Source organism: Manis javanica, chromosome 1, assembly GCF_040802235.1.
Source record: "Manis javanica isolate MJ-LG chromosome 1, MJ_LKY, whole genome shotgun sequence".
In the NCBI taxonomy this organism is placed as follows: domain Eukaryota; kingdom Metazoa; phylum Chordata; class Mammalia; order Pholidota; family Manidae; genus Manis; species Manis javanica.
In genome coordinates this window covers 15,712,687-15,736,248 of record NC_133156.1, presented here as the reverse complement: position 1 = coordinate 15,736,248, position 23,562 = coordinate 15,712,687, and the positions used below count along the sequence as shown (strand labels likewise).

General features: G+C 45.6%; 1 protein-coding gene across 9 annotated transcripts in view; it reads left to right on the top strand.

Moving 5' to 3' along the window:
* LOC140847725 (uncharacterized) overlaps positions 1-23,562 on the top strand; it is a 113,437-nt gene that overhangs the window by 42,875 nt on the left and 47,000 nt on the right. Inside the window, exon 1 of one of the 9 annotated variants that reach the window (XR_012127826.1) lies at positions 12,428-12,899. The exons of the other annotated variants lie outside the window; for them this stretch is intronic. The gene's annotated coding sequence lies outside the window, so the exon portion shown is untranslated. Of the gene's footprint in view, positions 1-12,427; positions 12,900-23,562 lie in introns of those variants that run through there. 9 annotated transcript variants of the gene reach the window in all.

Sequence of the window (23,562 nt, the reverse complement as noted above, 5' to 3'; positions counted from 1 at the left end):
GTGTAATGCAGAAAAACTGCCTGGCCGCTCTGGTCAAAAAATAAACAGCACAAGGTAGGACGAGCCGTAGACAAAGACGGAAGGATGGGAAGTGCCATGGCTTAGAGGCTCGCCTCCACAAGGGGTCCGCCAGCTCCTTCAGGAGCATGCCAGGGGTTCGTTGGAAGCCTCAGAGGCGGGAGTGACGAAATGTTCGCCCCAAGCCATGGATATTTCCTCTGTACAAGGCCCCCTTTGAATTTGCCTGACTTCAAAGTGCAGTGGGGCGGTGGATATGAAGCAAAGGAGATTCTGCCAGTGTTTGTTGGCATCGTCTCTCTCTGTGTGTTCTCGATGCAGAAAAAAAATGGATTTGTTTAGGGGAAAATATGCCTGAAAGAACGTACACCAGCTAAGAGGAGCATATCTGGATTTTAAACGACTCCTGTTTGGGGTAAATCAGCTGCGAAGGTAAACTCCTCCTAGGCAACTGGGATGACAAACAGTGTGCTTAAGAACAGCCTTTCAGGACTTAACCTGCTTCTGTGTGGAGCTTCTGAACATGAGCAGTCTTGTAACTGCCTGGCAGCTACTTAGTTATTTCCTCACAAATGTGACATGTAAGCTCAATTTTGTAAACATGGGGGTTGTTTTTAAAATTCCAAGGGCATAAGCAGATGGTAGAGTTCCAGCTTAGGCTGTATCATTCTGTAATCTTTTGGACACGATAAAAGAGTGGCTTCCTTAGCGGTTTGCGCTCTGCAGAGCTGGGGCTGAAAGCAGCTTGGAAGAGCTCAGGAAAGCAGGTTCCATCCTGGTGGCCATTCACTTCCCTTTCCTCTTCCTTTTTTCTAGTTCAGCAAAGTCCAAGGCCTTGGAATTCCAGCCAAACCGATTGGCTGATGTAGTACATAAGCCAGGAGAATCAGCCAGGCAGCTGGCCCAGGCACTCGGAGCTTTAGGTTTGAGCACTGGAGCGATTTACATTTGTTAATCGGCATCATTACTGAATAAACTTTAGATGTTGGCTGTGACTGGTCAGTTTAGGATTAAGATGACATTTGAACATAGTATGTACTTCAACCCTTTAATTTTGCAGTAATTTTAGACTTAGTAGAAAATGAAAATTGTACAGGGATTCTCATATATCCCTCACCCAGCTCCCCCTAATGTTTCCATCTTATATTGTACAATTAGCAAAATTCAGAAATGAACTTTACAACAATATTGTTAACTAAACCACAGGTTTTTGGACTTCATCAGTTTTTCCAATAATTCCCCTTTTCCAGGCTGCCACATTGCATTTAGTTATTTCTCCTTAGTCTCTTCCAACCTGTGATGGTTCTCAGTCTTTCCTTGTCCTTAATGGTTTTGTCATTATTGAAAAATACCAGTTATTTTATAGAATGTCCCTCCATTTGGGTTTGCCTGTTTTCCCATGACTTTTTAGCAAGGATACTGCACAGGTGCTGTGTCCTTCTCAGCTATCCTATCAAGGGATTTATGATGTGGAGAATTCTTACTACTAGTGGTGTTTATTTTGATCATTTGATTAAAGGCCTGGGTTTCTCTGCTGTAAAGTTACTGTTTTTCCTTTTTTAGTTAATATCTTGGGGGGAGATAATATTAGATTATGCAAATATCCTGTTTCTCTTCACATTTTTGCCCAATTTTTATAGCATCTATTGGTGATCTTGCCCATGGCCATGATCACTGTGAGGTTCTGGTGGCAGTTTTGTGTTTTCCTTATTTCTTTGACGTCTGTTAATTGCAATTCTTCTGTAAGGAAGAACTGCCTTTTCTCCCCCATTTGTTTATTTATTCAATTATGTGTTTGTATTAGTATGGACTCATGGGTATATCTGGGCTCTAACCTGATTATATTGTCATTTATGTTTCACCTCAAATTGTTCAGTTTTGGCCATTGGGAGCTCTTTCAGGTTGCTCCTCTTGTCCTTTCCAATCTGTGCCTCCATCCTTTTTTGAGCACTTTCCTACCTTCTGGCACCACAAGATACTGCAGGCTCATCTTGCATTTTCCCTTTCCCAGCTGAACGACCACTTCTCAGAAGACCCTGGTTCCCTTTCATGGATCATGGTATTTAGAGACCACTATCTGGGTAGGAGGTGTGCTCACAGTTATTGGGATGTCATTGCTTCCAGGCCTTCTCAGCAGGCAGAACTAGGAAATACATGTACTTTGGAACCTGGTCTTTTTCCTCAGTCTGCCTGCTGCTCTTACGTTCTCACTTTCTACTTTTCAGATTCCTTAGACCACTGCTATATCATTTTGTCCAGGGTGTGTAAGGACGATCCAAGGGAGAGTCCAGGTGGAAGGTGCTTTTGCCATCTTACCCAGAACCGGACTCTCTGTCCATTGTCTTTTTGCTTTTAAAAGTCTGAAGTCAGTGTGTTTCCTGATCTTTGTAATTTTACCTTCATAGACTCCATAATATCTGTTTTTGGTTCCCAGCTGTTAGAAATTGCCCAGTGATTTTCCTTGGTTTATTTTTATCCATTTTGTTGGGTACTTGGTGGACCCTTTCACTTTGGAATCTCATGTCCTTCTATTCCAGAAAAACTTCTTGAATACTTTTATTGATGATTTCCCCTCTATTTCTCTTTTTTTTCTTTCTGAGACTTCCTTTATTATTTACATTTCTAACTTTCTAGACTCATCTTCTACTTTTCTTTTCTCTTTCATTTTCTTTCTCTTTGTCTTTTTGCTTTAGTTTTTGGGATACTTAGCATCAACTTTATTATACAGCCTCTATTAAATTTGTCATCTGTCCTCTCATGTTTTTAATGCCTAAAGAACTCTTTTTTGCTGTTGTTGTTCTCTATATGTTTCTTTCTTTCTTTTCTTTTCTTTTTTTTTTTTACGGTGTTTGTTCTTTTTGCATAGATCTTTTCTCATGTCTCTGAGGATATTAACTATTCTGGGGAAAGTTTACATCTCCCTGCATAAATTCCAGCCTGCTTTTTTCTTTTGTTTGTTTTGTAGCTATCTTCATGATAGAGTTGAGAACCAAAAAAGGAACTGTAAGTTCTGAGCTCAAGGCAGGGGTTGACTGTGAGCATTGCTGTAGGGTGAGCTGGCTGGGCAGACTCTGTTGAGCAGTCCCTAACTCCAATACCTTTGGTTTGTCTTTCTTGGCTGGTCAGATTCTTCAGAGAATTTTAGTTTCCTACCTAGAAGTTTAACATGTGGCTGCCAGTCCTTTGGGGAAAGAGGGCTGGAGGTCTTCACACTGAGCATTCATTGTCTATACAGTTATTTAATCTTCTTGGTTTTGACACAGTACTTTCAACTTCCCAATTTACAGATATTCTGTTTTGTACTCTTAAGAGAGTGGAATCTCTAGACTGTGGTGGGATGGGAAGAAAGCAGCCTCCCAGTAACATCAAGTGGGGGAAGAAATTTAGAAACCTGTGTCTCTGGGGCTTTTATCCAATCCTTATTGTAGTCACCCTCTTCATACCTACATCTCCAGAGGTACCTGGTGTTATTGGTTCTTGAGCTTTCTGAAGATTCTGTAGTGTGAAATAAGTTCATCTTTAGCTTCATCTACAACCAATTCAGGCCCACTAAGTCCTTACCACTTATTCCTCTGCTTCCTAGCTTCTACAATTTTGCTGCTGTGTCTGTTCTCCTGTCCTGCCTGTCCTTGTGGGGTATGTCTTTAAAAAGTCTCTTTGCTGTAGTTTTAGTGTGTTTTGGAAGGGTGTAAGTTAAAAGTATATATATTCACTCTTGAATCCTAAAGTGGAAGTCTAGAATGCGTTTTTTGGACACAACATAAATCATAACTCTTAGTGCTGAACTGGACTTGGATACTGTCTCCACTTTGCCAGGCCTCAGTTGAACAAGTGATGTGTACAAAGCCACACAAATAGTTACCGAAGAGAAACTTTAGAATTTGGGACCCAATTTGCTTAATTCTTTTGGTTCTACATCATCCTAGTGCCCTTTGTTATATCATCAAATAACATTAAAAAATACTTTTATTTTGAACCAGTTTAGGACTCATCAAAAGTTGCAAAAATAGCACAGAGTCTTCCAGGTCACCCTCAGCTTCCCCCAGCAATAAAATCTTACATGACAATAGAATGTTGTCAAAACCAGGAGCTTGACCTTGGTACAGTACTCTTAAGTCAGACACAGCCCTTCAAGTAGCACTTATTTATTTATTTTCATATATTTTTATTAAGGTATCATTGATATACAATCTTACAAAGGTTTCACATGAGCAACATTGTGTTTACTACATTCACCCATATTTTCAAGTCCCCCCCCCCATTGTAGTCGCTGTCCATCAGCCTAGAATCACTACTTGTCTTCTCTGTGCTGTATTCAAGTAACAATTTTAACATAGAAATTTCTGTATTCTGCTAAGCAAAGACCAGAATAAGACCCAATCCTTTCATGTTCAGGGGCTTACAATCTAAATAACCACACAAAGATGACTCATTAAATAACAGCACTCAAATGCAGTTCAAAATATATTTAGGGTCTTCTTTCAGGAGAGTGAGAGGTCATGGAGAGGTATGGAGACTTGAAAGTAGACAAATCTAGGTCTGAATTCAGGTTTGCTGCTTAAGATTTGTGTGTTCTTGGGCAACGAATTTTCCTGAACCTCATTTTCTTACTGTAAAATGGTGACTATTATTATCTACTTAATATGGTGAGAATTAAATTATATGTACTATAGTCTGGAAGAGTGCTTGGCACATAGGAGATAGGCAAGAAATGGTCATCATAATAATTATTAATGAAATAATCTTTAATAATCATAATCCTCTAGTTGTCCATTTATCTTGAGTCCAGCTCAAATACCAGGTAGGTCTTTCTGCCTCTTAATTTACTCTGTGAGGGTTTAGATAGAAATCAAAGAACTAGCAGCAGTTCCTTGTGAAGGAGGAGAGACCTCAAGAGGGCAAAATGACTTCAAAGTGGCCGCACAACTGCGTCCCCCATCCTCCTAATTCCACATCAGAGCTTTAGGGAAGGGAAGATAGCCAAACATGTAACCCAGTGAAAGTAATATACCTTTGCTTTTAAAGAAACCTTTGGAAAAATGACTGGTTCTTTTGAGTGCAGTGCAAGGTAGGGCACATATCTAACAGCCCAAAGGATAATGTTTATCTCTCACCAGGTCATTGGTTCACAAAGGGTTCACCCAAGTCTAATTAAGATATATGCTCCTTTCCCAGCCTCCCCAACTCCACATACAAGTCCAAGCTCTTACCCCAAAGAGAAAGTTGTCATCCCAGGCAGGGTAAGAATGATTTGGAATTGGGAGTCACGTGCGAATTCTAAAGTGAGCTTTATGAGATTATTGAAGCAAAACACAATTCAGTGTGGGAACTACGGCCTTGGGGCTTTACAAAGCCCACACTGGGGCCTCCCTCAGCAGGTGCTTGTCTATCAGATAATGTCCTACTTCATGCCACACCCCATCTCCCCACCTGCCTAACTCTGGCTTGAATTTCCTGCCCTTGGCATCAGCAGAAAGGGGGGCTCACAGAGACAGCAGCTGCTAGCTTGGCCCCACAGCAAGGAAGGAGCTCTGCCTAGAAGCTGGTTATTTATTTAAGTTGCAAAGTCATGATTTTCCTTTGGGGAGTGTGTATCTTTTCAGTGAACAGGGACTGGTAGGCCTCAGATCAGACTAGGCAAAAGCCTCACTGGGGTCCCCCAAGCAGGCTGATGGCAAGACAGGACCTGAGCACAAGGAATAGGCTACTCTGGCCATGTCTCTTTTCTCATTCCTGTTGCATATTATGATTTACAGGCCTTCCTTAGTTCTCCAACCCTCTCCCTTCCTCCACCACCTCCCAAAAGATCACATTTCCTTCTGCCTATTTCTCTCTTGTCTGTGTGTGGGATTTTTAGGGGCTTAGTTTTTGGCAGTTTACTAGAATTGCTAATTCAAGAAAATCTCTCTTCTATTAATCATGCAATTCGCATAACTAGCATAGCCAAAAGAAATTAGGCTATGTCTGGTAAGTGATGTAAATGGAAAAGATGGTTTCGTTATGGGCTGAACTGTGCCTGGCTCCCCAGCCCCCAGTTCATATGTTGACATCCTAGCCTCCCAGGACCTCAGCATATGACTGTATTTGGAGACAGGGCCTTTAAAGAGGTGTTAGGTTAAAATGAGGCCTTTTGGGTGGGCCCTAATCTCATGTGACTCATGTCCTCCTAAGAAAGGGACATTGAGACACAGACCTGCCCATGTACAGAGGGCAGGCCGTGGAAGGATACAGGGAGAAGGTGCAGTCTGCAAGCCAAGGAGGGAGGCCTCAGCAGAAAGCAACTCAGTTGGCACCTTGATCTTGGACTTCTGGCCTCCAGAACTGTAAGCCAATACATTTCAGTTGTTTAAGTCACCTAGTTTGTGGCGCTTAGTTATGGCAGCCCAACCAGACCAATGCATGCTTTAATCTTCGCTGCCCTGTGATTTTAGTCAATCAATTCCCAAAGGTTATTCGGCATCTATTTTTTAAAATCACCACATAAATTGAGTGTACTTTTATCTTATTTTTTCTTTTTAACAGCTTGAGAGATAATTAGCATACAGTAAACTGTATCTGCTTTGAATGTACAATCCGATAAATTTTGACATATATCTACACTCATGAAACCCTCACCCCAGTCAAGATAACGGGCATAACCTGTCATCTTCAAAAGCTTCCTCGAGCTCCTTTGTAATCTCTCTGCCCCTCCTTTTTCCTCGTGCCATTTTCCAGGCCACTCCTGAATCTACTTTCTGCCTGAATCTAGATTAATTGGCCATTTGCACAGCTTTATGTAAGTGGAGTCATAGAGTATGCATTCTTTTTGGTCTAACTTTTTTCATTTTGCATAATGATTTGGATGTCCTTTGAGGCTGTCTTGTGTATCAGTAGTTATTTCCTTTCCTGGCTGAGTAGTATTCTGTGGTGTGGACACACCCAATTTATCCATTCGTGATAAGACTCCTTAAAGTTTGTTTATAATTTCCTTCTAATAAAATATATAAGTTTTCATTTGTTAATAGGAATAATGAGGTGGTTAACTGCCACATTGTCTTTACTTACTGTCTTACCCATGTTACTCTATTTTTCAAATATGAAAATAACCATAATAGCTTTCCTGCTGATAATGCAGGTCCCTATTGTTTTCTAATAAGGGTTTAGTTTCTTAATATTGGAGTCTCCTATGATGGGGTGTCAAGGACATGACCTTTGATTTTAGTCGATTCTTGATTACACCATATTATTATCTTTGACCAGAAGGGGTTGCCTCTTTTTTTCACCTGGTTTAATCAATTTTTTTTTAACATTCTTTTTTTTTTCTGAGATTCTGAATAGAGCTGCTGTAAACATTCATGCACAAGTCTTTGTATGAATATATGCTTTCTTTTCTTTTGGGAAAATACATAGAAGTGGAATGGTTGGATCACATGGAAGGGGTGTTTTGGTTTTTTAAATTGTCAACGTTTTCCAAAATGGCTATATTATTTGCATTATTCCCAGCAGCGTGTGAGAGGTCTAGTTGCTCTCTGTCTTTGCCAATACTTGGTATCGTTGATCTTTTGGATTTTAGCCACTGTCAAAGGTATGTGGTGGTATATCATTGTGATATTAATTTGTATTTCCCTAATGATATTAAGCATCACTGCCATCTATATATCTTATGTTAAATGGTGTATCTGTGCACATCTTTTGCTTATTTTTCAATTGGGTTGGCTGTCTTAACTGTGAGTTTTGAGAGTTTTCTGTATTCTGGATACAGCTCTCTTCTCAGATATATACTTTGCATATATTTTCTCTAGTCTGTGGCTTGTGTTTTCATCCCCTTAATAGTGTCTTCAAAGAGCTGAATTTTTAATTTTGATGAAATCCAAATAATCAATTCTTTTCTTTTTGGATTGTGCTTTTGGTATTATGTTTAAAGAAATCTTTGCTTAATCCTGTCCCCAAGATTTTCTCCTATGTCTTATTCAAAGAGTGTGATAGTTTTAGGTTTGACATTCAGAGTTACAGCCCATTTTGAGTTAAATTTTATATATGGCATAAGGTATGAATTCCAGTCCATTTTGGGGGGCATAAGAGATTCAGTTCTTTCAGCACCATTTTTCGAAAAGCCTCTTCTTTCTCTAGCGAACTGCGTTTGCATCTTTGCCATAAATCAGTTGTCCCTAGATGTCTGCGTTTAGTTTTGGACTTTTTATTTGGTTCTGTTGATACGTTTGTCTGTCTTTTTTGTCAGTGCCACACTATCTTGACTACTATAGCTTTGTAGTAAATCTTGAAATTAGGAAGTGTTAGCTCTTCAGCTTTGTTCTTCTGAAAGTCCTTTGTTAACTGATCATTAATGCCTCCATGCCACTCGGAAATCTTTTTGGGTGGACTTAATTAATTTCCTCTCTTAATCCTCGTGTGGCTCCAACAGACTTGTCCTCTTCTGCTCAAGCCCCTCCCCGACCTCTGTTCCTCTCCTTTCAGTTCTCCTTGGCCCAAATGTAAAGGTCATCGCTGAGAACCCCTTGCAGCTGTAAGGTCATCTACATCTGCACGATCCTTACCCGCTCTCCTGGGCTCAGAGAACAACACTGATTAGAATGATGACCCATACCTGTAGCTAACTAGTACTGAGTTCTTTCTGTGGGCCAACACAGATACACACTTGATACCATTTCTCATTTAATCTGCCTGACATCGCTCTCAGGTAGAGATAATGTCATTATTCTCTTTTTACAGCTGAGGGAACGGAGGCAGTGAGTTTCATCGTGTTTCCCATGGAGGCGTTGCTAGCGGGAGTTGGGGCTAGGATTCAGGCCCAGGTCTGTCTGATTGGTGCACTTCCTCCTGTCCGAAGCCAGCAATTCTGTCGGTGCTTCAATCCTGTGCCCTCCTAGTTCATGGAAAAGCTTGCTGCATTCACTGTCCTCTGTCTCTTATGTCCCCTCTCTGTTCCCTCTCTACTTGCTCCTTTCCACCCAGGCGATCATCCCAAAACAAATACCTTCAACTCCCATAAGAGGTTGAAATTTTCCAAATGTTTGTGTGCAGCCAGAACCCGGTTCTGCAGATTCATATTCTCAGCTCTGTATGAAAGGTCTGCCGGGAGAGCTCATAGGCACCTCAGTCATCAAAACAGAATTTATCATCCTCCCCCTCAACCAGCCACACCGAAGCTGGGAATGGAAAGACTCAAAGTTTGGTTTCAAAACACTTAGTAACTGACAGAGTAACTGACAGAGAATTGGCACCTCAGTTTCCCAACCTGAAAAATGGGGATAATAATCCTTCCTCATAGGGTGGCTTTCTGAGTTAAATGACCAGGTTAGTTGCTTAATAATAATGAATCATCATTGCCATCATCCTCACCATCATCTCTAACTACCCTCTCCTACTTTCTGGCCACCTGACCCCACGTACAGTTCCACAAACATACCCCGCACAGTCACTTTAATTCCTTTGACTCTGCTTTTACTACCACCGGAAGGTCTGCCTCCATTCTAGAGACCAGGGATCACTGAAGTGCCACCCATAGGGGTGCAGGAAGGAAACAGACCTTCTATTTATGTTCATTTTTTAAATCTCATCTATTAAGGTTCTATATGTGCATTTTATAATATATTAATAAGGTATCTATACAATTCAGAAATAAGCATGAATATTGAGGGCACATGTTCAAAAATTGGGGGAAGGATTACAATAAAAATACTTGGGAGATGGCCATTTTAGCTGGGTGAAGGGCCCCCCCTTTGTTCTCCAAAACTTCATGCAATTTGTCGTAGTTGATTATCTTCCTCATGGACTACATGAGGGCAGGGATGGTGCTCGTCAGGGTGAAGTGGCAGACAACAAGCAGAAAGGATTTATCATAGGCCGTTGGCTTATAGCTGAGGTTCTTGAACTTGAGCATGTGTCAGAATCACCATGAGCCACTTGTGAAAGCCAAAATTGCCGGGCCCCACCCCAGAGTTTTGGATTCAGTAGGTCTGGTGTGGGGCCCAAGAAGTTGTGATTCTAACAAGTCCCCGGGTGCTGCTAACACTTTTGGCCCAGAGACCACCCTTTGGGAACCAGTGGGTTACAGAACAGTGACAAGGGCTGGAGCAGGAGGCCCCAGGCTGGCAGCCAGGACAACTGCCAGGGCCACACTGCAAACTGGCCTGGTCACTTGCCGCACCTGTGTCTCCCCCCCATTAACCCCAAACCACACTGCCTCTGCCGGCAGGAAAGCTGCTGAGCAGGAAGCTGGGCCTGTGCCGCTCAGGGTGACTAGTCATTAGTGCCTTTGTCACCCCTGCTGGAGAAGGTCCAAAGCATCTCCACCTCTGTGGCTGTAAGGGCAGGCCGTCCGCAGTGCCCACCCATCAGAGCAGCTGCGGGGACTGTTACAGTCAACCTGGAGGGCCTCCCGAAACCCCAGGGTGTAGGAGTTTGGAGGGCTTTAGTCTACCAGACTTTAGCGCCCAGGAAATCTTGCTGGGAGGTGGAGGTGGTTCTGAGTGAGGCGTGAGCAGGAGCTGCTGTAGACTGTGTTTTTCACTGTGGTTCCTTGGACCTCTGCGAGCTGACACAAGGTCGGCCCTCAGTAACTGTTCGCATCGCCCCTGCCCTTCTCCTGTCTGTGGCTCCAGTCACTCCCCCAGCAGGCCGATGGGGCTGGGCTGCGGGTTTGCCCTGCTGATAAAATCCGCCTGACTCCTGGCTGGGAGTCTCTCTGCCTTTTCCACAATGAGGTGGGCTGTTTGAACATAGCTATGGGGTGGGGGTGGGGAGGCAGAAATTTCTGCAGTAACAAGTCTGTTCCCATCTAGGGGTTTGGCCCAGTGGGCCATCGGAGGTCCAGGGCACTGTGTCATTCCCCAGAGCAGTCGCTCCCCACTGCCCGCCCTCCACATCCTCAGCCGCAGAGACCAGACCCCCAGGCTGCCACCCCTGACATGAGAGTCTCCGAGGCTGATTCTGTTCCCAGGAAGGAGACCTGATACTCTGCCAATGAGGGAGCTGGAAAGGGGTTTGGAGGGAACCCTCTCTCCCAAGGGCTTGCCAATCTTCCAGTTTGTTTCCAGTGTACCCTTCAGACAGTAGATGACAGTAGTCAGGTTGCCTGTTCACACCACTGTCTTCAGTCAAGGTGTCTTTCAGGCACTTCAAATTCTCCTGCGTTTGAGCCTGGAGGTGCGGGCTGGCGTAGAAGACAGGTGCGATCAGAATTCAGACAGTACTTGCTCCAGTCCTAAGTCCCAGCATCTTCCTTTAAGGCCAGGCAGCAGTGTCACCGGCAGCTTTTGCCACCCATGACATAGCAAACTGTTTTAAAATTTTGGCAGTGTTCCCAGTGGCAGAAGCCAAGCTTTAAACAGACAGGCAGTGTGACCCAGTGGCAGGAGCATAGGAGTTAGAGATAGAAGGTCCCCGGATTGAACCTGCTCTTTGTTGACACGTTGTCTGATTCTGGACACATTTCATGACCTTTCCTTGCCTCAGTTTCTTCACTTGTAAAAAGAGAAATCCTTGCCTTGGAGACTTGCGAGGCTTTAATATAAAATGCTTGATACGTCTTGTCAAATGGTAGCAATGGTTAATATTTATCGTGACGAGCACCGAAGGTGGCCATAGGCCTGGCAGCTTATTTTGCATGAATTCATGTTCTCATATCAGTGTGGTTATGGTCTCAGGGGGCTAGAGGTTATACTTGTAAACTTGACTCATTTGCCATCTCAAATCCTTTCGGGAATGGGGCAGGCTATGAAAATTATTTTTTATATTATACATTCACGTAGGAAGTGAGCACTCCCCGTATTAGGCGCTGGAGACACAGATCTGAAAGGGACAGCATCTGCCCTCAAGGATGCCACAGTCCATGGGGGAGGGCTGACACACACAGTCACAGGGGTGCACATGAGAAGCAAAGAGCCCAGAAGACAGGGGGCCGAAGCATGGTCCTGCAGGCCTTGCATGCCAAGCTAAGGAGTTGAAGCCTCTTTTGTGGGTGGTGGGGAGCCCTGCTGGGAGAGAGACAGGTTGACTTTGTGCTTGGAGCCCTCCCTCTTGTCGCTGAGGCTGGAGGCTCTGGTGTAGGCGGGACGCAGACACAGAGCCCACTAGTTGGGTGATCAGCGGTGAGGGAATGACGGCCCCGGTGGATTCCGGGGCTCACGAGAGGTGCATTGAACAGGACAGCTGACAGGCTAGGTGGCAGGGGCATAGGATTTAGCTCACATAACCGTGTGGAGGTAATGCTTTCAGCCACACTTTCTCTGGCCACAGAACCAACAAAAATCGTGGGATGTTCTTGGCAATCCTGACTTCCTCTGGGTTACTTTTCAGTCCCATCTTTCCTAATAAAATTCTATCCCATAACTCGTAAGAACTACAAATAAGAGCAGAACAAGGGCAGGAGTCTTGGCCTTCCCCTCTCCACTCCCCCATTAGGAAGCAATTCAGAGTAATTTATTTGCTGTTAACTTACACATCTTTCCAGAGAAGAGAGGGCAGTACGTGTGATGGCCTGGGCAGGGATGGTTCTGTGCTGTTGCTGGGCAAGTGTTCAAAACAGCTTCTGGCTTAGCTCCTTTGCCAGGCACAAACCCCATAGGTTATGAAATATTTAATGCTGTGTTTGTATGGGAGAAATACAATGAGGTGAAAGAAATGAGTTGTAAAGGTGGTCTGACCAGATATTGCTCAACTGCCTGGCTTAACAAACAGGAGCAATTTCTGGCTGATGCATTTAAGGAAAAGAAATGACAACAAAAGCAATCAGCGTGTGTTTTTCATGGATTTGGGTAAACTTGGAGGGGAGCTGTTTTCTCAGTTTGAGAAAAAATTTTTCTTCCAATGAAGAGGACTGTTGAGTGTAATTACCAAGAAACCCAGGTAAACTAGAAGTCTAAGGTCGTGAATTTTAAAAGGTAAGGGAATTAATTCTCTTTGAAAGATGGGCTCTAGCTGAGTCTGACACAGATGACTCAAATGGCTTTTGTATTTCTGAGCAGTCAGAGTTTCAGCTGCAGATCATATCACTTTCTGTTGGTGTGTGCATGTGTATGTGTGTGTTTATTCATATCTCAAAGACGCCCCACTTAGCAGGTATAATGGTTATACTACAAATGTACTGTCATCTGTAGATTGTTGCCACATAGTTATTTTCTTCAAAGATATCTTTCTGGTATAATGTTCTCTTTCTGAATGCTAACAATTCCTAATATTGGATTCTTGAGTGTATCATTAAGCCTCTGCACACACAGATCCCTCTATGTTTTAAGAGTAATGGCCCACACAGCTCTTTCTCTGGGTGACTGGTGAGATTTGCAAACGTGGCATCTAAGAAGTGCTAATGAAGTAACTGTCCCCGAACACTGAAGAGTCAGAGCCAAGCCTTGCAATTGACACCAAAGCATGTCGGGACGGAAAGGAGCATTTTAGGTCGACCCCTGACTGAAGGTCTTGTCGGCCTGTGAGCTCACAGAGCAGCCCAGGCAGAGGCATGCTCAGTATTCTGGGGGTTGCTTGGGACCCCATAGCCGGCGGATTGACAATTGTCTGCTCACTCTGGTCAAAACCAGAGGGGTAAAGGGACAGCAACTGCCAGGTGACTTGGAATCTGGAACCGACTGGCTGTGCTTGACCAGCCCGATGTGTTTATCATCTTCCCAAGTCGAACCCAGAGGCCCCTACGCCTCGTTAATCATCCCACTGCAACCTTGCCGTGTATCATGGCATTTGTCACCACAAAACCTGAGCGAAAGTAAACTGTTCCTTCCCATGTTTTCCCTTGACTGGAAGGGCTACTGCTTTAGCCTCTAAAGGGCAGCGACCAAGGTTTGTTTCACATGGCTGGTCCCTGGGGGCTGTGATTGCAGAAGTGTAACCTGGCAGTTGTAGCACGTGGCCTGAGAAACCGCTTGGGCTCCAACGTGCTTCCTGCCAGAAGGCCTTTGGCAGCCGGAGGCACGTGGGCCCCACCTGCAGCCCCTGTGCACACACAGGCCCCTGCTGTTCCCAGGGCCTGATGGAAGGAGCCACCAAAACCATTTATTAGGTCAAAACTTGGAACCCCGAGCCCTCTCTGCCATCGTGTCATCTTCCTGTTAAGGGGGAGGCTTGGTCAGGTGTTAACGGGCAGGGGTGTTCGTTTGCTTTTGTTTTCATAAAAATAACTGTTTTTAGTAGGAGACATCTCCTCTTTTGAATTAGCAGAGAGCACACTTCATGCTAAAAAGAGAAGCACTTTCCATCCTGGGCTGCAGAATGTCTCTGCCAGTGCAGCCCTTGGAAGGAAGGCCTCGCTTCCCGGCTGGGGGGATTCGGGTGTGCACGGCCTTGATGGCTGAGGGGGTGGATGTGGGAGAAGCCCAGCCCTGGTCCATTCACATCTCACGCCGCGATTCCCTCGTCTGTGAAATGAACAGGTTGTGAGGGGTTGATGACGATGCTCATAGGGAATGATAGCTGGTGCTCCGGGGGCCTTGCCATGCAGGCACTGTTCGTTCATTGGTTCATTTACTCCTCAGTGCAATCCTGTGACAGAGGCGCTATTGCTATTACCCCCATTTTACAGATGGGGAGCTGACACACAGAAAGGTATGTGCCCAAGGTCACACAACTACTGCGTGGCGGCCTGGGATTTGAACCCAAGAGTGACTGTGGGAGCCCATGTTTTGACTCATGACATTCAGCTGCCTTTTGTAGGATGGCTGGTGAGTGCCATGCGTTTGCTAAGTACCCAGTAAATGCTGGAAGCAGGCACAGAGCAGATTTCCCATGCCAGAGGCCATGTCTCTCCTCTCCGGACACTAGGCTAGGACTCCTTTAAGGCCTAAGGTACTGTCTACCTCTCAAAGGTCAGTTCTTTCTCCATGGCCCTGAGGGTGGGGCAAGCAGAAGCCTGATAGGGTGTCCAGTCAATAGTCAGTGTGGGGATGATAAGATGCCACCAGCTTGTGGCTTAAGCCAGTGGTGAGGCACGTCAGGCCACGAGGGCAAAGTGGTATGGCCTGAGTGGGAACAGGGCTGTAGCAGCAGGTAGACCCTGACCTGTGTGTGTGTGTGTATAGGGAGGGGATGGACACCTTAGGTGACTTCCTGGGAAGAGTTCTGTGGCGTGGAGGGCTGGTCTTGGCTGATGTCTCAGGCATACTCATGTTTGGAGACTGAGAATGCCAATCAGGACTGAATGAAAGAATGCAATGCGAGTCCTCCCTTCCCTGTGCTGCTGTTTTAGAGACTGTTGGCAATGTTTTAATAGTAATATTTAATGGTCTCACCATAGGGTGAGAGACCACGTACGGGCTCGGGAGCAGCCATGCCTCTGGCATTTCCTCTTGGAAAACTGGAGACATCGACACTCTTCACTGAAGCTTGCTTTAGGTGTTTTCCCTCTGTGTAATTTTGCTCTAGGACTGGCCAAGTACAATTCTAGGGGCTGGCAATTCAAATAGTAGAAAACATAGGCCCCGCCCTCAAGGAGCTCACATTCACTGGACAAGACAAATATATAAGCAAAGCAGTCAACATAAATCAACGGCAATCCAGAAGTAAGCCAGTGGGGGGTGGGGGGGTCATGGGAACTTTGGGAAGGGCAGCTAACCCTGGGAGGGAAGAGGTGGCATCAGAGATGGCTGGTGATGTCTGCTGAATTGTTAGCCTGCAAGGCAAATGGAGGCAGACGTACAATCAGGTATTGGAGACTGGGAGGCCAGAGATGAACAGCTTTGATGGGCCTTAAAATATTAAGCAAGGTGAGGTAGGGCGTAAAGGTGGGAGGTAGGGCTAATATGTGAATATGTGAGGGAGCCTGGCCTTTATGGCTGAGCAGCAATGGTGTCATTAGACCTGTGAGTGGCTTTCTCACCAGATCTGACAGCAGTGTGGGGGATGGAATTCGTGGGGGAAAGCCTGAGCCCACAAGACCTGTCATACTGAATCGAGATGGGATGACAAGGGCTCGGGCCAGGACTGTGATCACGGGAAGCCAGATCAATGTAATGAGCAGGGCTTACGTTTGGGGGGTTTTTGGGGGAAGGGCTGGGGAGAGAGAATGAGAATTCCAGGATGGCTCCTGGGCTTCCAGTTTGGGTGGCTAGGAAGCTGGCAGTTATACCCCCTGAGACTGAGATGGCAGGAAACGAGCCAGGTCAGAATGGGAAGGGGCGAGGTTGGACTTGAATATGCTTGAGTGTGAGGGTCCTGAGGTGTATTTTGGCAGAATGTGCAGGAGGCAGAGGCCTGTGCTGATGCCACCAGCATCTGGTGGGTTGCTGAAACCCCAGGGGAGAGATGGGCTCAGCTGGGAGCAGACCGGCGTTCCCAGAAGGGGGCTTTGGCAGTGCGGGCAGCCCGTGGTCAGGGTGGCATCCGCTCCAGGCATGGTTGCTGTGTAGCTGCAGCAGGCGGAGATGCTGCAGCCAACGCTGGTTTTACAGGAGAATTGGGCACAGGGGACCTCTTTCAGGGCCGGGGACATTGTGTCCCAGTGCTGGTTCTGTTGAGGGCTAGGGGGCAGGGTGGGCTTGGGAAGGAGACATGAGTCACAGTCCCTTCTGGCCAAGGGGGCTCTTTAAAAGGGACACATTTAAGCCATTGGTGAAACACCATTAAAGGCTCTTTCTGGTCATTGCCATCTAGACAGGGGATCTTAGACAGGTCAGGGGGTGGAAATCACCTATGAGGCCTTTTCGAACTGTGCATGCCCTCCTCCTCCCACAGGCCTCTGAGATTCTCACAAGCCATAAGCTTTGACAGGACTGGAGCTGCCCTCAGCAGGGGTGGCAGTGTGGGTCCCTGAAGAAAAAGCTGCCGGGGTGATCCTGGTACATCCTCACTGGGTGGAGGCCCCTTGCTGCAGGGGAAATAAGACTGATGGGAGAGAAGGCCTGGGACCCTCTTTGTGTTTTGTGCCCCTCCGTTGACCCATTTTCCACCAACACTTCAGAACATCTTCCAGCCTAATAATGACCGAATCCCACCATTTAGACCCTCTACATGTTTATCCACATTGCAATAAAATGATTACAGACTCATTACTCTGTCCCATGGCAGGTTAAGAAGGTGAGGAACAGCATGTAGAGGCTTGGTGTTCTTTGAGGAACACCATGAAATATTGATGTATTTATTCCTATTAAATGATCAGAAGAACAATTTTACGGGCAGGAAGTATGGCTCTATAATATATGTATGCAATCTAAAATTACCACCAACTGTCCATGAAAAAAAAAAATCAAGCTGTCACACTAAGCCTAATTGGTTACTTCTGGGTTTTTCTGCTAATTCTTGTTAGCTATGCTCATTTATTTGTTTTATGGTATCTGTGTATACTGCCAGAAAAGTGATCGCAGTTGCCAAAGTTTAAAAAAAAATTTAAGAGAACTAATTTCAACGGACTATACTGAGGTGGATGTGATTTGGGATGCGAGTACAGTTCTGCCACCCCTGAAAATTGGTATTAACAGCAGTGATTTGATCTTACCTGTACAAGCCCCAAGTCCAGGTTATGGAATAAACCCAGGAGTATAGTTTGAGAACTGCTGGCTTAGATGATTACATTCATTGCTTAACTGTCAAACAGCAACTGTGTTTGCATATGTATTTTTGACCTAAGTAATGGGTGAGCTTTGTGGCATAGGAGGACTCCAGTCAGAATGAAAAGGTGTCCCCAGTGTGTTCTAGCCCGGAGATTTAGCCCCTGGGTCCTTCCTACCCTGATCACCTCCCCCCTAAATTCACACCAACCGAAAGCCCTCCTTCTAGGCTCAGCTCACAGGCATTTGCTAAAATCATCACACCACAGGCTGAAGGACTAACCAAAGCCTCTTCCAGGCGAGGTGCTAGTGCAGAGCACTTAGGACAGCTCCAATTTCTGCTTGAGTAACTTCAGGGCCAGGGAGCTCACTACTTCACTAAGAAAAGGTTCTCATGAAGTACCTCTGGTTCTCATCTCTGCCTTCTAAAATCACCCAGTTCTTAAATTCTGCTTTGCTTTTGCCATTAACACTTTCCCCCTTACATGGTTATTTGGGTGCTTGCACCATGTTACTCAATGGTAAGGGCCCAGGTTTTAGAATCATTTGACCTAGAACCTCCGAATCATGATTCCCTTTTCCATTTACCAGCTGTGTGACATTGGCAAGTTACTTAACCTCTCAGAGCCTCAGTTATCACATACGCAAAATGAGAATAACATTAGTATCTATTTCAAGGATTATTATGAGGCCTAAGGTATTGGGAGAAAAGCGTCAGAGATTTGGGAGGAAAGCTGTCAATACAGCTTAGATGCTATTATCCCCTCCCCTAGCTTACAGAATCACTGAGATCAGGGACCTCTTCTCATATATCTTCGAATCTCTCCCAACTGTGAGCAAAGTGCCTGTATGAAGAATTTAATGAGAACATGGGACATGAAATACACTGGGCTGAACAAGAGAGACAGGAAGCTTAGGTAATTGTTTGAAACACCTGTAGTCATCAGAAGGCTTAAAAGTGTAGTGGCCAAAGCTCCTGCAAAAGAAATGTGTGGAGTAGAAAACAAAATCCAGAGCAGAATGCAAAGCAAGGACTAGTTGGGACAGGAAATGGAGAAGAGATTGGGAAAGGTCCTGCAGAATCAGGTCAAGTTCTGGGGGGAAGGAGCAAAGACACATGGTGAGTGAATGCTAATTCAGGTGGTTAAAGAGAACAGGGTAGAGCATAAATGCCAGCAGAGCAAGGAAAGGCAGCTAAGCTGGCCCAACTTTCCCTTAGGAGAAAGGGAACAATCTTTCCACCACACAAATCATTTCGTGAACCTGCAAATTTCCGTGAATCTTTTCTCCTACTCTCGTGGCTTTATAGATGAGGAATATGATGGGGCACAGGGGCAGCCTCCCCGTGTGCATTAACCTTAGAACCTGCTCCTGGCTCCCTGGCTGGGCCCCGGTGTCTCCTGCCACCCCTGCCTCTGCACAGCCCGCCCCAGTGCTCATCTGGGGGCAGGAAATGGTTGTGTCCTTGTGCTTTGCTGCAGTTAGTCTTCTTAAGAGAAAAACAAACCAAAACAAAACAAGAAGGAAAGCTTGATGTTTAGGGATTTCTTTTTTCAATTGATGCCAGATTGGTATATAACATTACATAAGTCCAAGTATATGACATTATAATTTGATATTTGTTTACACAAAGTGATCGCAACCATAAGCCTAGTTACCATTCACTCATTTTGCCCACCTCCTAACTCCCTTCCCCTCTAGACGTTCAGGGATATTCTAGAAACTTTTAACGACTAGCTATTAATTGAGGCAAGCAAGGAAAGGGTGGGGGGCTGGTCATTCAGATTCCCTGGATTGGGGATTTCTGGGAATTCATCTGGGGCTAGTTTATGTTTATTCTGCACTTCAAAATGCCTTTAAGGGTTTATTATGAGATCCCATCCCAGGAGAGGAAGGAATATTTTGCAAACTCTTGCCTGTACAATGTATCTTTTGGAAAGAGAACACTGCTGGGGAGAAACTGGGAGAGCAGGTTGAGGGCACAGCACCACCCACTAATCCCTCGCTGGTGTGCCAGGCAGCTACTGCCACCTGCCACCCTGCTCTGTGCTGCCTGGGGGAACTGTGTGCTAACCCAGCAGAGGTGCTGCCATGAGGTGCGGGTGTTCTGGAGCCGGTCACACAAGCCACCTCCCAACGCATCTCCCGACCCACCCTCAGGAACAGGCGGAAATCAGCAAATGCTACAAATCACAGTTATTTTTCCCCTCCCGGGGAATCAGCTGTTAAACATTTACTGGCATGCCACTGTGTATAAACAAGATCTGAGAGGAACCAGTTAACCTGCTAGAGTGAACAAAGGGTTAGCACAGAACTGTGGGCAGGTAAGTAGATAAGGTTAATTGTATTATTTAGCCCTTCATTAATGAAAGCCAGATAGAGCTACTTAAAGTGACTCAGCGTTTGTTCCATTTACCATATATCCTGGGAAGTAATAGAAAGGGCTTTTCTTGTTTCTTTCTTTTTGTTCCCTAAAATGGAGGCCTCCACTTGCAAAATTCCCAGTTTACAGTTCACATGTGCCTGATGGGCATTTAAAGTCCAGAAGAGAATCCGGTATAAAGATTCAGGGTGCTGCCTGCAGCTCGTAGCCCCAGTGCTGTGGAGCAGCTCAGGGTGAGTGGGGAGGTCAGGGAAGTATGGATTGGGGTCTGGTGTTTTTTATCTCAAAGCTCAGTTCTGACCCCTCTCTTTTAAATCTTAGAAGTTTCCTTTCAGTGACCCTCTGGACTAGAAATGCTATGAGGCCTGAGAACAGTGAGTTTAACTTCCTAGTGTACTTGAGAGATAAAGCCTTTGTGTAGTTTTGGAATCGCTCTCCATTACATTCGCCAAGTTGTAAGCCTTGAGGTCCGCTTCACCAGGTGACCTACTTTTTCAGCTGAAAGACTACGGCCTGGCTTCCTAAAGCCCTCTGGCTGCAGATTCCAGCCAGGTGGAATGTCCAGTGCTTATTTCATTCATTTCAAAGCCCCAGCATGGTGTCATGGAGAAAGAATGGGATGTGGAACATGATATTTGGAGTTGGGAGACTTAGGTTCAAGGCAAACTGATGTGTGGCGTTGAAGTCAGAGAGTCACTAAAGGTTTACTGGGTTTTCTGGATAATGGAAATGTTCTATATCCTCCTCAGCTGGTAGTGACACAAGCACACACATTTGTCAAAATCCAGTAAACAACACTGAAGACTTGTGTGTTTTATTGAATGTAATGTAAATTACAAAGCAGTTTTAAAAAGGGCAAGTTCAAGTCCTGGCCCTCACCGCTATGAGCCTTGGTTTCCTGTCTAGAAAATGGAAGGGCCGCTTATGCCTGCATTGTTGGGGATCACGTACATTAAATGAGGCCGGGTGAGTCAGAAGTGCTTTGTAAATGATAAAAAGCCTTTGTGCCCAGTGGCCACCATTGTGCTTTGTGTCCAGCTGCCTTCTAGAGCAGATTATCGAGTGGTACAGCGGTACAAATCTGTGGCCTCTGCTTTGCAACTTCCCTTGGAGATTAGTGTTTATGTACCTATTTTCAGGAGACTCCGGAGATATCAAGATGCTGCAGAAAAGCAAATGGAATATGGATTTGCCAAGAAGAGGAGGGCGGGCTGGAACGGAACAGCTGGGGAGAAAGCCATCAATCCAGCCGGGCAGCAGGGCCAGACGGGTGCCGGGGGGAGTCGCTAAATGCCTGCGAGAAAGTCGTGACCAGGAAAAGCAGCAGGAGTTAAAAAAAAAAATCACATCTTGCCAAACAAACTGGGTCACATTCGTGGAGGAGTTAGTCACTGAGCAGAGACGGGAACACATTTTCAGGGGAAACAGAAAAAGGTTTGGCAACCATGGAGACGCAGCTGGAGGTGGTAAAGGCCGCTTGGACCTCTTGGCCGGGCTTGGTAGTTGAGCAAAAGATTCTTCCTGTGTCTCCTGCAGTGCATCTGGTGGCATTTGGGATTTGCACTTGAGCTTTACTCCTAAAGGCAATCAAAAGCAACCTTGACATTGGAATCCAGAGCACAGCACCCATTTTCAAATGGAAAAGTCTTAAAGGGAAGCTAAGTTAAATGGAGACGGGGAAAGCGGGAAGGCCATTTGCAAAGTTCACCCTTGGAATCTGAGTGGGAGGTGACAGCTGCCTGAATATAACCAAGCTCCCCGGCAGTTACACTGGCAAAGTCTTCCCGTTTAGAGACTTCAAAGTCAGAGCAGGGGGCGGATGCCCTTTGGCAACAAAAACCTGTAAGACGATTGAACAATGCTCAAATCAAATTTTAAATGGTTGGCCACTAAAATAATGTTAAAAATAGGGTAAGATGTGTAACAGAAAGAAATCATCTACCAGAGAAATCTTACGTGTGAAATTTTGATTTTTATCCTCATTATAAAAATTTTGCTGCTTTCTGCTAGATATTTCTGCCAAGAAATGTGATATGTTGAGAAAGAAGAGGAAATGTACTCTGGATGCTGTGACTATAAAAAGGCTGTTTAAAATGATAGGAATCAGTCAAGGTTCTGCCAGTGACCAAGGTTATAAAATTAGGATCTTAAACTACCAAATCTGGGTGAGAAACAAAAAAAAGCTTCAGCGAAAGCAATATCTAAATTTATCTTGATATAACTTACGTTTTCCCACAATGTGTGTCTTTTCTCTGGGCATGTCAGATTCCTTCTGTTGTTAATTTCCTCCCTGAGGGCTGTCGCTGTGGCAGCCAGGCGGGAGCGGAGGCCAGGAGGCACCGTGAGAAAAAGGAGGAAAAGCCTTCCCCTGGAGCTCTGAATCGGAAAGAGGGCGCCGTGGATGCCGGCACACGCATGTGGGGTGCCTCAGGACGCTGGTACTTGGGATGCTGGGGGAAGGCGGGCTGGGAGGAGGCCTCCCCACCCACGTCTTTGTCTCACTGGAAATCTGATGCCTTTAAGCCTTCACCTCAACACCCAGTGACCTCAGTTCCTAGCCATCCCACTCTGTTCATCAGTATGTAGAGTCTGCGACTGAGCATCCTGTGGCCCGGGGCTGGTTCTCTGTGCTTCTTTACCCCTTCTCTCCCAGGTCTTCAGGAATGTTCGAAGACACGCAACTTCTTTCCCACATCACTAGAGGGGTGTGAATACTGCGGGAATCCTTTATTTCTCCCTGGCTTCTGGTGACAGACTTGGGTTTGAACCTCAGGCCCATCACTAACTGGCCAGTTAGGAAGTCTCTGTGAACACTGACTGTTCTTGCCTTGAAGTGTGACGCAGAGTCAGTGAGTCGCCAATTCACATGAGCTATAATTAGTTGCTTAGCATTTTTGCCAATCACTTGAATGGACTTTGGAGGTAAGAGCCAAATCAGCAGGCAGGCGGTTATTGCCTGATACAAGGGAACAAACGAGAGACCTATGATCCTCAAAGGCTTTGAACTTTCTAAGTGTGGAACTGGGGGGGACATGCAATTCAATGGCAGCACCGTGTGGTACTGTGATGTCATAAGGAATGTGATTTGGTCTTTATTCCTGGTTCTTGGCACAATAGCTTCTAAAACCCTTGGCATTTCTGAGAGAGGGGTGAGAGGGACACTTCTGTTATTTATAATAAGCCCCCCTGCAACCATACCTGAGTTTGTGCTGAAGAAGTAACCTTTGGGGGTCCCTTGATGGCTTCTGGATCAGAGCTGGCCGCCAGGGGAACCAAGCATGTGACCAGAACTTTGGAACTTTCAGCTCCACCCCCTGACCTCCTAGGAGGGGAGCGGGGCTGGGGACTGAGTCAGTCACCAACAGCCAATGCTGTCATCGGTCACCGTTTCATAAGGAAACTTCTATAAGAAGCCTGTACTGGGTTCAGAGACCCTCCAGGTCGGTCAGCGCATCAAGGTGCTGGGAGGGTGGCATGTCCAGAGAGGGTGTGGAAGCACCCCCTACCCCCGCCCCTGCCTCAGTACCTTGTTCTGCGCGTCTTTTCCATCTGACTGTTCATTTGCACCCTCTATACTGTCCTCAGGATAAACTGGGGCTCGTGCTTCCCTGAGTTCTGTGAGACGTTACAGCCAATTATCGAACCTGCAGGGGAGGGAGTTGTAGGAACCCC